This window comes from Triturus cristatus, chromosome 4_2 (genome assembly GCF_964204655.1).
Source record: "Triturus cristatus chromosome 4_2, aTriCri1.1, whole genome shotgun sequence".
NCBI lineage: Eukaryota > Metazoa > Chordata > Amphibia > Caudata > Salamandridae > Triturus > Triturus cristatus.
The window spans coordinates 608,346,636-608,365,384 of record NC_140586.1 but is presented as its reverse complement, the minus strand read 5'-3'; positions in this window follow the sequence as shown (position 1 = coordinate 608,365,384).

Below are 18,749 nucleotides of genomic sequence, written 5' to 3'. Positions count from 1 at the left end.
TTCTTCTTCAGACTCATTTTGCTCAGTCTGATCTGGAACTTCAATTATTGTGTCTGGTAATTTCTGTTTCAGAGTGTATTTCATTATTTTCGCTCCTTTTGGCCACACATCACCTTTTCTTGCTTTCTTTACTTGAACTGCTTTTTCTGCATCAGTGTCAAGTTCGCAAGTTCTCTTATTCAGCCCTTTTCTCTGTTGCTTTTGCTTTTCACTCAACACTTTTCCATTGTCTCCTTCAACAGCAGTCTTTTGAGACCCTGTAGCTGGCGCCTACTTTGTTCAACTTTTTTCCTGTTCAATCACGTGTTCAACACCGTCAGAATCTGTAGCTTTAGACCCATCCCACTTAGGGTGAAAAGCGGTACAACAAACAAATGATGGACGGAATGCTGACAATGCAGACATTCTCCCCCAGTCAAGAGATCTGGGTTAAATCCATCGTTCTTTTGCCCACTACACCACCCCAGTTCAGACATGGCCATATGCAAATCAGTCTTGACCCTGTGCCTCATGGGAACAGTCCAGCCCGAACTGCCAAGCCATGTCTTCCCTGGACCGGAATCAAGCATCCTAGGACCGGTTTCTGGCTATCAGCCGTCATCAGCCAGTATAGCTTGACTCCAGTGGCGTAGTGAGCACGGGACCCACGTCTGGGCATACCCATCCCACTTAGGGCGAAAAGCGTTACAACAAACAAATGATGGACGGAATGCTGACAATGCAGACCCTGTTCCCATGAGGCACAGGGTCAGACTGATTTGCATATGGCCATGTTTGATCTGGGGTGGCAGAGTGGGCTAAAGAACGGTGATGGATTAAACCCAGATCAGTTGACTGGGGGTGAGTGCTTGCAATGTTCAACACTCCCTCCATCATTTCCATTGGTTTTTGCTTTGTTCGCCATAAGTTGGCAGGGTATGCTCAGACGTGAGTCCCTTGCTCACTTTGCCACTGGATTCACGCAAGCCTGGCTGAAGACGGCTGAAATGCCAGAAACCGGTCCTAGGAAGCTTGTTTCCGGTCCAGGGAAAACATGGCTTGGCAGTTCGGGCTGGACTGTTCCCATGAGGCACAGGGTCAGACTGATTTGCATATGGCCATGTTTGAACTGGGGTGGCAGAGTGGGCTAAAGAACGGTGATGGATTAAACCCAGATCAGTTGACTGGGGGTGAGTGCTTGCAATGTTCAACACCGTGTCCATCATTTCCTTTGGTTTTTGCATCATCACCAGTATTACCTGGTAAGGGCCATGCCACCCAGGTTCCAGACATGACTTTCACACATGTTTCTTCAACAGGATACACTCACCTGGACTTAAATCATGTGCTTGCTCCTGCTGTGCTGTGGTTACAATTTCTCCAACCTGATGAGACACAGAAAGCACCAGATCAGCCAATCCTTTGCTATAATCAAGCACTAGATTATCAGTAATATTCATCGGTTGATTTGCTGGTACAATCGTCTGTCTCATTGCTCTCCCCATTATATCTTCATGAGGTGATAATCCAGTCTATCTATCGGGAATGATTCTCAGACTCATCAATACCAGGGGCAAAGCATCTAGCCATTTCAGTGTTGTGGATGCACATACCTTTGACAATCTGGATTTGATAGTGCCATTGATCTGCTCATCCACGCCTGAGGCTTCTGGTCAATAGGCACAATGCAGCTCTTGCTCAATTTGTAATGCTGCACAAATCATCCAAATTATTTCATTATTAACATGTGTACCTCTATCTGTTTCTAAAGATACTGAAAATCCAAATCTAGGAATGAATCTCTCAAAAGCAATTTAGCAACTGTTAGACTAACATTTCTTCTTGTTGGATATGCTTCCATCCAATGATAAAACAGACAAACTACAACCAACACATATTTCAGTCCATTTCAAGGTGGCAGCTCAATAAAATCTGCCTGTAACCTAGTAAAAAGGTCCTGCCACTTTTCCAATGCGCCCTCAACTAACAACAGTCTTTCTACCTGGATTTTGCTGCTGGCAAACTGCACACCTCTGGCATAGACTCTCGGCAATGACTCTAAACTCGAGTTTGTACCATGACTGTTTAAAGAGTCTAATCATTGCATCTCTTCCCACACGAGTTATTCCATGGTACATTCTTGCCTTCTGTTAAAGTAAACAGTCTGGCATTATTGGTCTTTCATTCACATACACCCACATGTCATCTTCAGGACTCTTAGTACATGCTGATTTTATCCAAAGTTATTTTTCATCCTTACTGGATTCTTCCTCCAACTGTCTAACTTTATCCCATGTCTCAATAGTAGAGAACGTCAAGTCACAATTTGTATTCTTTTTCTCCATTCCTTTACTAATTGAAACTGAATTTTGTGTGCAGAAACAAGCAACTTGGTCTGCGTATCTGTTCCCACTGGTCACATGATCATTTACTGATTTATGTGCCGTGCATTTGACCACTGCAATCTCTTTGGGCAACTGTAGTGCATTCAACAAATCTTTCACTACTTTACTATTCCTAATTGGGGATCCTGACAAAGTCAGAAAACCACGTTGCATCCACAATTGACCAAAATCATGCACCACCCCAAAACCATATTGACTATCGTAAATATGGTTAATCTCAAATGTATGCCAATAATGCACGCCCTGGTCAAAGCGACCAACTCAGAAATTTGGGCTGAATTTATCCCTTTTAGACAAGATGCTTCAAGAACCATGGCCAATGTACATACAGCATACGAAGCATGCAAAACACCTTTCTCATCTTTCAGACAAGAACTATCTACAAACATCACACAATCTGATTCTGACAATGGTACATCTCTTATGTCAGGCCTTGGTTTTGGACACAACTTTGTCACATCCAAGCAATCATGTTCTGCTTCATCTTGTACATCTTGTCACTGTCACATTTTCAGCAACCAAAACCACTCTTTCATATCTAGTCAATCGACTACTCGTCATGTATTTTGTCCTCGATCTTGTCAGCAAAATTTCAACAGAATGTGGTACATACACTCTCACTGGATGTCCCATCACAATTGATTCACTCTGCTCTAGACTCACACTTGTAGCAGCCACTGCGTTCAAACAACCTGGCAACGGTGCAGACACTGAGTCCAAAGTAGCAGAGAAATACACCACTGGACGATGTGCATTCCATGTGTCTGTGTCAGGACTGAAAGTACACACCCATCTCTCTCACAACAGAACAAATTAAATAATTTGCTGTAATCGGGTATACCCAATGCAGGTGCACAACAAAAACTATCACACAATTCAACAATAGCCTTCATGCTTTCCTCATCCAGTTGGATTGGATCGACTATATCTTTGTGAGTCAATCTCTGTAAGGTCTTGGCAATCAGTGTAAAACCAGTAATCCTCTGTCAGCAGTATACAACCATGCCCAAAAACATTCAAACTTCCTTCTGTGCCCTAGGAGGACCCATTTGCAAGATCACTGTAATTCTATCTTGTGAAACTTTCCTGACTCCTTTTTCAATTTTGTGTCCCAATTATTGAACTTCTGTCTGACAAAACTGTGATTTTGCTCGTGACACTTTATGCCCACCTACTGCCAAATGGTTCAATAGAGCAATTGTATCTGTCACACATGCTTCGATGCCACCAATAGGTCATCGATATACTGCACCAACACTGAGTCTTCTGGCATAACCAATGACTCCAGACATTTTTTCAGAATCTGATTAAAAATCGAAGGACTCTCTGTATAACCTTGAGGAACTCGGCCCCATGCCAAAACACAGTCTCAGAACCGGAAAGCAAATAAGATTTTGGCTATCCGGATACAGGGGTATCGAGAAAAATGCTTGGCACAAATCAATCACTGTGAACCATTCTGCGTCACAGGGAATTTGGAAAATAATTACTGCTGGATTTGGTACTATCAGACAACAAGGTACCACAATCTTATTAATCTTTCCCAAATCTTGCAAAATCCTAAATTTGCCACTCGGTTTCTTAATTCCCATAATAGGTGAATTACAAGGACGCCCTAGTATCTCTCTCAAAATACCCTGCTCAATAATTTGCTCAATTACAGGAGTAACTCCCTCAATAGTCTCAGAACTCATTTTATACTCTAGTGTTTTTGGAAATTCTGCACCCTGTTTAACCATAATTTGAATAGGATCAACACCCTTCATCAATCCAATGTCTTTCCTGAGAAATCACCAAAATCAGCTGTCACTGCGTCTCTCAATTCAACAGGCAAATCTTTCACGGTAAATAAAAGGACACAAATCATTCACTTCTGTCCCTTTCTTTGCTAACATCACCTTGAAAGCAACATCCTCATCTGGCGTTTGGAAAGCAATACCATCTGGTGTACAATGGATGGTGCAGTTTTAGATAATAAGTCTCTACCTGAAAGGTTTACCAGACTTGAGTTGCACACTACAAACCGATGCAAATCTCTGAATTTTCCAATATGAACCTCCAGTGGTTTGGTCACTGGAGTCTTAATATGCTTATTTGAGACTCCTATGACTTCGATGGTTTCTCCCGAGAGGGGACGGTTTGGAATTTCTGCTGCTCTGACAGTAGAACGGGTAGCACTAGTGTCCACAAGGAAAATAATATTGTTACCTTCCACTTTCCCATTCAAAGAAGGACCTGACTGATTTACCACTAGAGATGCGCCAAGCATGCACTCTTCCTCCCTCCTCAGTCACCGTCATGGAGACGAATCCGAATCACTCTCCTGCAACCAATATTGTGAAACCATTGATACATTTTAATTCTTACCAACTTGTTCACCCACGTGAAAACCAGCACTTGCACTGTATCTCTGCACCTGAGCATTCACATTATTTGGCATAGGAGCTTGAGGCACTTGTACCTGTTTCACCTGTTGTACCTGGGGTGTAACTACCTGTTGCCACTGTAGTTGTTGTTGATTCACAACCACTTCATTCTGCATCTGTGTATTGAAATTCTGAACCATTCCATTATTTCCTAACAAAGACTTACACTCGTTCTTCCAATGTCCCAACTTGATGCATCTTTGACACGGATATTTCTTTTTCATTTCTTCTTTATTACTTGTACCTCTACATTTACCTGGTAATTGTACTTGAACACAACCATTCGGAACAATAGTCATTGGTACCTGACTATTCTGAAGACCTGTTTGCGAACCATCATTAAAGTTCCCATTTTTCTGCTGTGCCACTTTCACCTGTGCTCACATCATTTTTTCTTTCAATTTCTTATGTCTTGATTCAATATCATCACTACAATACTTTGCATACCTCAGAATTTTGTCCACTGACTTATTCTGGCAAGAAATCAAATGTTGCTGAATCATATTACTATTCTCTGGTTTTAATCCAAACACAAACTTATAGACAAAATGACCCATATCTTTATAAGTTATACTTTCAAAACCACTATACTGTTTAAACACTTGTAAAAGTCTTTCGTAATAATGTACTGATTCTTTTGACTCCTGTGTCGTCTTATCAATCTTAACCCAATCTGTTTCTCTTGGGGAAATCTTACTCTTCAAGTAAGTAATCATTTGATTATATTTCTTCATCACTTCTTCCGATGGGGCTCCTGTTTAAACATCTCTAGAATATTCCTCTTTTGGCCAATGAACTGCAATCTTACACTCAGTCCATAAATCAGCTGGAACTACAATATCAAACAAGCCATCCAAATCTTTCCACAAGACCTGTGAGACTTTTACAAATCTCTCTACCTGTTTATACCATTCTACATGCTTTTCTCTCAATCTGGGAAATGTATTCATAAAAGACAATATATCCTGTCTTGACCAAGGAATGTGAACATATCCACCACCTGGAACTTCTCTCATTGGACATATTATTTCCGCAGACTCTTTCTCTCTTAATGGAAGTAAAGGAGATGCAGTCACACCCTTACTTGCAAGTATCTTTTTTTTCTTTTTTGTCCATCTACCTTTCCATCATTCTACCTCACCCCACCTTTTCAAAGTATTTATCAACTCCTTTATTTGCAATTGTTTACTAGATGCATTCAAACGCTCCAAATCCTTGCCACTAAAATCCAATCTAAATGTCTTTTGCAAAACTTTAGATTTTTCAATATCCACTCCATATCATATTCTTGGACAGCTTCAACCAATTTCTCATGTAATCTTCTCGCTTTCAATGTAATATTTTTACACAAGAATAACACGTCCTCATCCTGATATTTACTCTCAGGACTAATCATACTATCAATCATTTCTTCTAAATCTACTCTCAATCTACTTACATCTATATTCAGTTTGGACTTATGAGATGCCATCCCTCTTATCCATTCATCCAATTCCTCTGGCGAAGGTCCCACTGAACCCGAACTACCTGATATCGAAGATGTTTCTTGCACATTCAACAATAATTTTCTAGGATCTATCTGTACACTCCTTTTTGGTGTTTCAGTCTCATTTCCTTTTACTGGAAGATCAATCAAAGACGTACTCATCTCATTTGACTCCAATCCATTAGTACTCCTAACACCATTTACCCGAACCGTCAATGCATGCACTCTCGAAATATTTTGACCCTCACTGTACAACAGAACTATAGGACCAATTGTCACGGGAACTGACAACGCTTCTGCATTTAAACTCATCTGATTAATCTTTTGAGTCAACTTTTCTTTTGCTCTATTAATCATTTCAATCTCTTTTCCCTGTAAAACTTGTGTATCCTGTGAAGACTTGTGAAGTTTGTGAAACCTGTGGAACTTGTGGAGCTTCTATCTCAATCAATGGTGCACTCAGAGTAATCCCATCCGGAATCTCCTGATATGGTGGAGGTCTTTTCAATAACATCCCTTCTAATATTTCGTCATCAATTTGATTCAGGTCCATATGTCATTCTGAATTATCTACATTATTATTTTTCTCTTTACACTTTACACCAGTCTGATTCTCACAACCATTACTGGATATAATCCATCAAGGATTACATCTCTCCTCCGTCTTTTCATCGGAGCATCCCACTTAACCTTTGAATAGCATCTCATGGTATTCCTGTACTTCATTCCATTCCTACCTCTCTCCCTTCTGTACGCCTCATGTTCCCATTCTTCAAGTGCCTCATACTAGGATTCGGTTTCAACAAATTCATTCATCTCCTCAAACGCTCCAAAATTCTAACATTAAAAGTACCATGTTCTGTGAATGCTAAAACTCGAGCATCCTGTGTATACCTCACCCAGTTCACCAACTATGTACATGTATGATACCCACGCTCTAACATCATAAAGGAAGCAGGCAATCTTGGAGGAGGTACAGGAATTCCCTCACTAGTACCTATTGGCTTATCCTTTTTAAAGAACTCCTGATTCGCTTTTATCAACTTCATTATTCAACTCTCTCTTTTCGCTAGGTATTTCAGAAATCAAGGGAATCCTTGCTTATTTCTGCTCACTCTATTGGTTCGCACTTGTCCAATATTAGCCTCGACTCACACCAACCAACCTATCACAGCACAATACGCACCCGCTTTTCTGACTAATGCAGCGCGGCTTTTCGTGATGTCAGTATAACTCCTACAACTGACCCTTCCTTTACAAAATACTATGGCAATGTACTACAAAGTTTTTCTAAATAAATTCTTATTAGAAATGACACAGAACACTGCTACTTTGTCTGCTCAACAAATAAAGAGATAGTTCGATTACTCAAAGACATTATTTTAACTTCCAGAAAAATAACGACCAGCCCTACTCTACTCTACTCTCAAGTGAAAGATGTCTTGGTACTCCTCAGGGCATACATGCCAAAGTTTCGGAAGAGGACTTTTATAAACAGGTCTTGATACTCCTTCGGGGAGTAAGACCAAAGTTTCGGAAGTGGACTTTCACTATTTTCATACAATCTTCTTACAACAGAATAGCTCCCTTTTTATAACATCAACAGACTTAGTACTTCCAGTGTGATATTTCTCCACACTATGACTACCACAAGGGCTTAAATAAACATCCTGGGATCTTAGGCAACTCGTAATCGTATTTTCAGACAACATAGAACAAAGACAATAACTTTTCATATTAGTAATCAATAATCAGTAATCGATAATTAATTTTCCAAATTAATCAATACTAACCATCAGGATGCTACCAAAACTGATCCAGCGTTCCGGGACTAATACATTTCTTACAAACAAGGCCCATTTTTATTACCCACCAAGTCCCTTCATGCAGGGTTAGTGTACTGCCAAAATGTACTAAACTCACCAATCACCAATTTGTAATTTCAATTTAGTATACCAATTATGGCGATGCGATATTTTGTAGTTGACAGGGTTTGGCAAACTAATAATACTCATAATCTAAATATATACACCACTAAATAAAGACAGACTCGTATTTATAATGTTTATCTAAATAATGTGAAACATGCTCATCAGTACCAACATACAACACAAATCATAGATCGTCACAGAGCACACAACATTAGAAGAGAAAATGACAAATTCACATCAATGACAATGAATAAAGGAGTGGAAAGGCATAGAGACAAACGTTTCAAAGACAAAACAGATTTGCAAATGATTATTCAAATTCAGTTTTCAGTCAATTCTAACCCAAATAGGAAAGGAAATCTACTCTCTGGCCATGAGAGCAGCAAGGCCTCTCAAGGAGATTTGAAGAGGCAAAGACCAAGTCAGAAATCTGTAGACTGGAACAGAACAGGAAACCGACGACAGAGACGATCTTCCAAACAGTCTGATCACCTCAATCATCAGAACACGCACACTAAACTCCTCCCACCAGGCAACTCATTTATACCCAAAAACCCCAAATGTCCAAACCACACTTGTATCTAACAAAGGGTTGTTCTACATTTGATTTGTTAAGAAAGGGGGTGTATTAACACACCACTCTCGGCATGTCCATCACACTAAATGACCCATTGTTTTATTTATTTATGACAACCACTTCCACCCCAGGAAATATGATTCAATCCATTATCAAATGTTCTCTTCCTTCATTCAAATCATGTAGCAAACTTTGTACTGCTCGTGCCTCTCCAGAGGAAGCGTTTCCTCCGCTCGAGGAATCAAATCTTATTTTTCATGCAAAGTTCTTGGCAGGCACTCAGGTTTTTATCTGACGGACCAACTTTCTGTTCACCTTCCTTTCCCTTTTCCGAATTAATTTCATGCATTTTCATTTTACTCATTTTAACCCTATATCTTCATGCAGAGCAGAAAACCATGCATCTATGAAAAAAAACCACAGGCATTATTATTCACTTGTAACGCTTTTTCACTATGTACCAACCCAATTGCTGCATCTATCCGTGCGCAACCCATGCTATAGCATTAGTCGCTTACATTTATTTTGCCCAAAGCAATTTTGCGGCCTAGTTCAGCACTTTCGTATGCGCTTGCGCAGTAACATTCTACCTCATGTTAGATGCTTTTCCGTATAAATTTTCATCGCAAACTGTTTGTAAATTTTTTCCTAAGGGTTCAATCCAAGCAGGTTTTATGTCACACAAACCCTGCTCCATTGGTGGTCCTGCTGTGCTTCCAAAAATCCTCATGCATAATGTATGAGATTTCGAACTGGGGAAAACCCGCATTCTGAATGCAGTGTCATATCTAGGTAAAAGTTCAGACCCTGTGTAAACCTTTATAAGTGTAATGTAGGGAAGAATATAGGTAAAGGGTTACAAAGTTGCCTGGGCCTATATCAGGCTACCTATATGGAATATAACACCCACTCCTCTTCCGAGTGAACGACATAGTTAAATTCTGAACGTGCTACTAGGCTGACTAGATACTGGTACGCAAATAGTTCAAAAACATTAGTTTCTTGTTTTGCTAAAAACAATGTCTAAAAGCTCTAAAAAGTCTTTAAAAAGGTAAAATGGAAATTGTTACTCAAGCCATAGCTCTAATATGTCTGTAGGTTTAGTTCAAACTAGTACAAGCATTTTGAAAGCCATGCATGCCCCCAAAAAATTTCATTTTTGTTTTGGAGATCCAATTTTAGTTTGTTTTAAAAGAAAAAAAACATTCTTCCAGCACACGACGAGCCAAATGAGTCAAATGTGTATGTTTCCCGGCTGGTAGGTGCAACATTTTCGTTGCCTGCCTTCGCAGACGACTGTCCTTGTAACACCTCGCATATTATGTCAGTTGAGCACAGATGACCCTCCGTACTGTCCACAGCCAGTGCTAGGGTAATCTGTGTGCCATTCAAGGCCTGGGTGTCAGAGGAGGAGCAAATGTCCATACCAATAGGAGCCGATACTACCAGTGGTGGCACTGGGAATGGTGCCATCAACATTGGAATATGCTGGGGACACTGCAGAAAATGGGCCGTTATCGGGTCCAGTAAGGCATCAGCGTCCGGTTCTGCACATGATTGGAGTGATCCAACATGCATTCTTCTCTGCAAAATGGGCAACGGAGGACAGGTAAGATGCAGTCCATCCGGACTGGTCTAAATGACAAGAACCAAGATGCACTTAGTACTCTCAGGCGAGGTGTGCCTAGATGTTGTACTATGAGATCATGGTATTTACGCTCCTGAAGTGCCTTCTCCAGCTCCTTGGTGATGGGTATGTCCATTGCGTAGCAAAAAAATAACAATCAGGATACCTGCTATTAAAACAGGATCAGCGGCATTCCTCCAAAAATGCTTCCAAATACAGAGTGTATAAAGTTTGGTATAAGCCCGAGGACTGTCTGAAAGGTGCTTAATAGTCTATAACCTATGCTCTTAAGTAGGTGGACGATGCCTGTCATATCAGACATGTTAAAGATACGATTTACCATTTCTGCAAAATGGAAGGGGCAGTTCGTACGTATGAGCGCCTGTATCTCTACTGAAGATCTTGCATTCTGGAGATCAAAGGTCTCTCAAACGGAGGTTAAGGGCACGAACTTCTGTAAAAGCATGGCTTTCATTTTGCTCAAAGCATCAAGCCGTGTTAATGAAACATTTAGCGAAGGCCATAACGGTGCCTCCCTGACTGTATGTGTTGGTGGAAACAATACCCTGGAATTGACGGTCACCAGATACCCAGAAGCATCTCACAGCAACCTTGATCATTCAGCATCAAAGTAACTCCCATTCAAAAGTAGCCTGAACACTGGAGTGATCACGGCAGCTGCGGCACCCATCAACTGATAGGTCAAGTTTGCTACTAAACCGTTACAGGCCCCTTGCAGCATTATATCCTGACATATGAGTGATCCACTTAAAGTGTTCTTACAGTTTGTACCGCTTAAATAAACTTCTCTATCCCCACACCGGCACTGAAATCTGTATGGTAATTACCAAGATTCCTTGATGAATTCCTTACCCATTTCTTCATATCTGCCTGCTGGCTTTTGTTCTAGGCAATATTGAAATTGAAAAGTGGTGACCGGTAGAGTTATGTGGCCATGGATTAACCATTCTGTGGACGGTGACTCTGCCACTGTAAAAGTTATTCTATCCAGTTTTTCAAAACGCAGTATTGTATATTTTGCTCCCCTTTGTGCCATTTCTATCTGTTTTTCTGTTAGATTGTATGAAGAAAACAGAGATGTAGTGTGGATGAAACGTCAAGGCGCATAGCCTGCACGCAAAGATTTCAGCGTCCAGCTTAATAACATAATAGAACGCGAATGTGATTGCCAGTGCTGTAAAATGGACAAATCTTGTTCTAATATCTCTGTGGCAGAAGACACAACGTAACTAATATGTTACTATTATACTTAACAATGTTAAATAAGAGCAAAAAGTTTTAACACATAATCTGTGCTTAATACCAATACTATTGTATAATCTTATCTCAGAGAGAGGACCATGTATGATCTCTACCCTTTCAAACATGGCCGACAAAAATCGCAAAAAAATTATGTCTGATGACATCATCACATTACAAGATCTCGGTCGCTTCCACGTGTCTGCAAGACAATATTTAAATAGTCACAACTGCATGCTCACGGTAGCTTGCCGCACCGGAACAGTGCTGGCCACTAGGAGTTTTTTCTGACGTCTGTCCGTGAAATAAATACCGATGAGTTAAGGAGAAGAAGAAATGGAGTAGGGGGTTGCTACGGAAATATCTTTTTTGCATGCCGAGGTAGGGATAGTTAGAAAGATTTAAAATATTTCCTTTTTTTCCCCTGCCCTAACACCAGGTATATTGGGGTTGGGATGAGTGAGTCAAAGCAGCACTACCTACACGGGAGTACAATTGAATGTTCCCTAGCACTCCAGGCGGGTAAGCAGGGGCACTATAGTTTGTTATTTCCACTATGCTGGGCCCGTTTGAAACAGGGTTTTCTTGCCTCCCCGTCGCATTATAGTGCGTGTCAGGTAGGATACTGCACAGCAATGTATTGAGCTTAAGTATTAAAACCTTTTCGGCAGTATGGCCCATACGTTATGACTTATAGTTCCTGGACAAGCAAGCAGGGGCACCAGAGCTTGCTACTCTAATCAGGTTGAGTCCGTCAGTTTTTAAATTTGCTTTCTACCACAGAGCGGAACCTCCGATCGTTAGTTTTCAAATCCCTTACTGATTCAGTGTGTCATGGAGCTAGCCATTATGTCGTGTCTGTGTGAAGACAGATCCATAGTAGTACATAATGAGAGGCGCAAACAACATCTTTTCTATAAACATCACAGGGTTTTGGTTAGACAGCACCACTTATTAAACCCTTTGGAGTTTTGAGTAATACTGAATTTTGGCAAACATTCAGCAGTTATAGGACTTATCCCTCTCATTTTAGCTGGGAAAGCTTCTATTGGACAGAACCTCGGATAGAGGATGTGCAACATACACAGCCACCCAAATCCAATTTGACTTGCACCACAGAAATAAAGACACTAAAAGGTACGATTTAGGGTAAGCTAATCTCTGTGATTTTAATACTTGGATAGAGTGCCCTCTAGACAATTGAAAACCTTCCTTTTCTTTAATAAATCTAAATGTTTTTTCCACTCTCTAGATAATACTTCGCCTGCCTGCACAGACAGTGCGCTGTTTCATTATTTGGAGATATTGCTAGAGACCATATATTCTTAATTGTCGAACGTGAAATTATCCCCCACTGGATGGTAGCTACAGTTAATCCCTCTGTGGCATTTAACTAGTTTGGGGCTAAGTAAACACCACGTTCTTTCCGTACTTTATTTGCCAGAACTATTGACAGTGCTTTTTCTCTATCACTTTTTCGGGTGATCTTACTCCTTAATCTCTAAACTCTCTTTTTTTGCATGTACTGCTAAACAATCTACGCATGCCATCGTACTTGATGGGACGTGACCTTTAGGTGTCTTCGGCTTTGGCTTTATAGAACAGTCACTTCGGATTTTCTACACTCTCATGCATGACACTGAATCCTGGGGTCTGTCACTCATTTTGTGCTAAGGAATTCTACAATTAGTGATGACATATCACGAATCTGTGATGCAATGCACAATAACATCAGCACAGGATGGTGAGGAAGAAGTAGTATTGGTTAAAAGTAAAAAAAGTAAAAAAAAATCTTCTGTTTTTTTAATGGAAATTTCATATATGCCATCACCCATCAACATATGTTTTCTATTAACCCAAAGATCAACCAATTTGGTTTGCTGTTTGAGATTCATTTTATACCAAATATTGGTCCTGAGGAAGGTGGCTATGGTACTGAAACGCGCGTAGACCAACGCTATACCTATGAGGAGTATCCCCTGAGAGGCAGTGTCACCACAAATAACTGATGTTTGAGATCTTCCAGCAGTGAACTGTGCTCTTTTTCTGACAATTTTGGGACCCCTCATGGGGTTGAATCTCTTCTTCTTTTAATTGTGAATGAGACTGTATGAGAGGAGTGCGACTGGTGAGAATGATTTTGTTGATAATTTGTTGTAGGGTGATACACATGTTTTCTTGAATGAATTGTATACTGTACTAGTCAAAAAGCTAAAGCAATTAGATGTACAGATAATGTTATATGTATTTATGTATGTATTTTTGTAGCAAATGTATACACAAAAAAAAGAGAGAAAAATAACACTCCCACAAAAATTCTATTTAAGTGTGAAACAAAAATTGACAGAGATGCAATTTAATGAATAATAACATTATCTTTGGTAATTTTTGGTTTTTGCATTGTTATGTTGGGTTGATGGCATGTTAGAGGTCGTATTAAAGAAATATAGGTCAGATAAGAGATTTTGTTGTTGTTAGCTCTCGTTTTCCCCCCTCCTCTTGGACCTAGAGGCAAATAAGGGGGGCCTTTGTCCCTATAGAAGATACAATGTTGCCTAGTGAATATATCCTGGAGGTTAGTGTAGGTAAACCATTATCAGCCACAGCTAGATCTTTCTCTAGGTTTAAACAATCTATTTCAAGTAATCTTTCAGCGGCCTCTTCTTGTGATAGTTTCCAAATCTCATTATAGACAGCATAATAGAAATGTTTTTGACGTGGCTTTCTAGGACCTAAGAAAAAATCCTGTAGTTCCACATCCTGTGTAAGTAAGGATAAGTGTTGTTTCACCTGTGCTGGTGTTGGTGCAACTTTATATATGAGGTGGGTCTGACGTATTAAACCCTGAAAAATATAGACATTTCTCTGCAAATGTCTTTTTAAACGACTTCTCAGTGGTGTAGGGGTATGTTCCAATTGGTGGTATGTGAACACAGTTGTAGGATTGGTAGATTTATGCAGAAAATTATGCTCATAATGCTAGTAGCAATACATTGTTTCAAAATCTGATGTTTCTTCCAACATTTCACTATTAGAAAAGGCAGCAGATTTTTCTAAATCAGACCACATATTATTTACAGTTTCAAAATCCCAATCATCAGACATTTTACTGGAGGTAATGATATCACTCAATGATATTTTAAATAAATCTGGAATTTGTAAAAGTTCGGTCGGACCAAATATATCATATTCAATCTTGTCCCATACTATACCATCAGGTATAGGAATTGCTGTGATGTTTACTGATGACAAGTCTCTTTGTTCTCAATGTGATGATAGATGATAGGTGAGGCTTCAGAATCAGATTCACTTTTTGAGCTGCAGACCTTTGTCGAATGTAAGTTCCATTAATAATCATACTAAAAACAGTTACTAAGCCTATCCAGAAAAAAAGAAAAATATCCCAGTAGTTGCCAAGAGTTCTAGCCAAGGTGATACCAGGTAAATCTCTTTAAGAAAGTTCAGATAATCTTTAATTTTCTGGTTGCATGTTTCTTGGGCTGGCATCGTTTTAGGTTCACTTGGATCCAAAGAAAACGTATCAAAGTCTATGAAGTAGCCAGATGTAGTTTGATCAATTTTCGGTATTTCCAAAGGGCTTATGGAAACTGTAGCTTGCTCTTGTTGAGGCATGTTGATGTAGATATCTGTGTTTGGTCCAATTGACATTTGTCTTTCATTTTGGTTTTGAATTTGAACTTCAGTTTCAAGAGGAACGAGTTCCTTGGCATTGTTGCATAGTCCATCATTCCGTGCAGGTGACTCTTCAAATTTGATGAGTCTTTCTGTTTGAACTGGTAGTGAGAGAAGGGCATCGGTTACTCCGGAGTCCACGCCGCCTACTACTCAGTGTCGGCCACATAATTTGGTTTGATTAGGTCAATTGAGACAAATCTTTTCTCCTTTTTACCGGCAAGATGCAGCAGAAGTAAAGTTCTTGTTCCTTCAACTCCCAGGATAGGTACAGGGTTTCTGTATGATAGCCCACATTGTTTTTTCTCCGACCAGATCCCGGACATTAGGGATCCAGACAGGTCTTGCCGTGACTGACTTGACTTCCCCAGTGGCGGTCCCCTTTACCTTGACATTGCTTTGTAGTGTCCGAGATTCATTCAAATCCTGTAAAACGGCCAAACGTTTATAGATATATAAAGGTTTTTCATCCGTCACTGTGCCTTCACAATTAAGATCAGGTACCCACATTCTCATCCCAAATAGGACCTCATAAGGAGTGACACCCCCTAGAGAACTTCTTGGCATGTTGTTCAATGCTCTGTGTACTCCTTTGACCCAACTATCACCCAAACCTAATACTCTAGCTGTTAAAGACTGATGTGAGTCCTGGTTTTTCCTCTCCACAACCAAATTTCCCTCGGGATGGTATGGAGAGGAGTACCGCAATGCTACACCCAAAACTCCCATGGCTTCCTTGTAAGCCCAAAAGCTATACGCAGGGCCACGGTCAGAATTTAATGTGCAAATTGCGTATGTCCCTATATAGACTCGCAAATCCATTATAACAGTTCGAGCATCAGCCGAGCCCTGGGGCCACACCCATAGGAATCTAGAGCAGGAACCCACTGCAACCATGATATACCTGTAAGCCCCATCTGTTTGTAAGGAGCCGCAGTGGTCCAAATAAACACACGCAAGTGGTTTGTCTGATATTAATAATGGTGCCTGCGCTGGATGTGTTATGGTGGAGCCTTTCATCGGGTGACAGACGTCGCATTTCAGGACATAGTCCTTAGTCTACTTTGTTAATCCTGGCCACCAGTAGCGTTGTTTTGGAAGGGAAACAGTCGCCGTAACTCCTGCGTGTGCAGAACCTATACCCTTGTGTGCTGCTAGAATTAAACCTAACCAGCGATCCATATTTGTTATTACCCTATCCCCCACTCCAGGAATCTGAGCAAATGGAATGTTAATTGCATCTAACTTGTAGTTGTTCTTCAGTGGAAATCTTTTTGGTACTGCGATTTATTGCATGTAGCAATAATCGCAACCATTATCTCACAGTCTATTCTCGTTTTTGAATGAGTGATTACAGCTACGGAAGCCGTGTGTACAACCCCCTTTAAGACTTCGTCAGCCCATGAATTCCCTTCAACATGAATGCCATCACATTGATGACTCAGTGTGTGTATCACGTGAGCCCTTGGTAGTTCGTTTTTCAATTCCACCACCTGTTCCCGTAGCGTTTTGTGATTAATTGTGCCACCTTTTGCATCCTTGAACTCATTTTGTCGCCAGTGATGTAAGTATTCATTGTACGACTGCACACAGTAAAAGGAATCACATACAAATAGTATGGGGAATTCTCGATCCGTATTTACCAGTGCCAGTAAGAGGGCTTTTAATTCTGACAGCTGCGCCATGCAGTCTCCTAGAGACTGATTTTTTGTACAACTCGGATGACATTTTCCATCCTACATGCGCCCTTTAACGATTCCATATGCAGGCCTGTATTGTTGTTTACTTCGAATGGCCAGCTGAGCAGATTCTTCAGTGTAAATTATATATTCATACTGATCTAGAGGAATTATTTCATTAGGGAGAGGATATTCTTGTTTGTATTGGAAGAATGCTTGTGTTTTTAGAATACCTGTATTCTATATCTGTTGCAGAAAGAGAATGAGCCCATTGTATCCATCTTGTATGTAAGGCGTTTGCCTTTGTAGCAGCCTCTACGGCTGGTACCGGGGTTACAAAATTTTTGTTTCCCCTGAGACAGTGCTCTTTCTCTCACTACAGAAGTCTGTACTGCAGTCAGAATGTTATCTGTCGATGCAAAACGTATCTAAGCATGTGTGTACAAATGTGATTTGTATGCTATTGGTACTGTTTCACCTTCATTATAAGTTAGGTAGGTGTACCCTGATTGACCCGCAATTATACGGATCACTAAATTGTGGACATTTACGTCGGTAAGTGCTTTGAAGCTATGCTATCAGCTTGTAGGGAATGAAGAAAATCTGTGTGTTCCTATGTCCATTGCCTAACTGAAAAATCAGGTCTTATTAGATCGTAGGAAGGTTTAACCCTTTCTGCATAACCAAAAATGTATGTTCTGCCAATGTTCAGGACTCCCAGTATTGATTGTAATTTCTTTAATGCATTTGAAGGTTGTAGCAGTGCACACGTTTCTAAAAAGTTAGCTGCTAAGCTTTTCGCTTCACTTGAAAGCTCATATCCTAGAAAAAAAGACATTGAGGCGGGCTATCTTTGATTCTTTTAAATTAAATTTGTAGCCTTCACAGGCAAACCCCAATATTATGGTATTTACTCTGTTCAAGTGTTCTTACAGGTCATCATCCATTAGATAAATATCTTCCACATAGGACAATGCCTCTTCATCCAGATTTTGAAGTAATTTAGTTACTCTGCCCAAAAACATCCCCGGGCTGTTCTTATACCGCTCGGGGAGTCTACAAAATTGCCGCTGGGAGCCATTACACAGAGAATGCAGTCAAATACTAGGCCTGTCTAACTATAAACCAATTAATGTGGAAAAAAGAAAGTATTGTGCAAAAAAGGAAAGAAACTTATACTAACATAATTTTAAAATAACCATGTACATAAATAATCACAAAAATAGTATTTAATGTAAATTCAATACAATACAAAAGAAAACCACAATAGTAATGGGAAGGGCGCTCAGACAGTTACACAGACAACAACCAAATTATGAACATTGACAAGTGTAAACTGAACAAACAGTGGCAGAGAAAAAACATACAAATACAAAAATTGACACAATACACAATATAACAATAGTGTCCTCGCTTAATTAGGTCACTTTTTTTATGCGTCAACGGCATTTCGACCCATGATTGCTTTAAGGGTCCTCTTCAGGACAGAAGACTTCAAGAGTGAGAGCAACCACTTTTTGTTCTAAAAAATGAAATATGTACATGGGTTTACAAAAAAAAAATATTTAAAATATTTTTTACTCAGCACTGAGTGTGTGACCAAGGATCAGGAAAACGTGAAATAAAATTAAAAATAGAACAAGACCAAAAATCACGCGTTTAGCTAGTGTGTGGAAATAAATTACT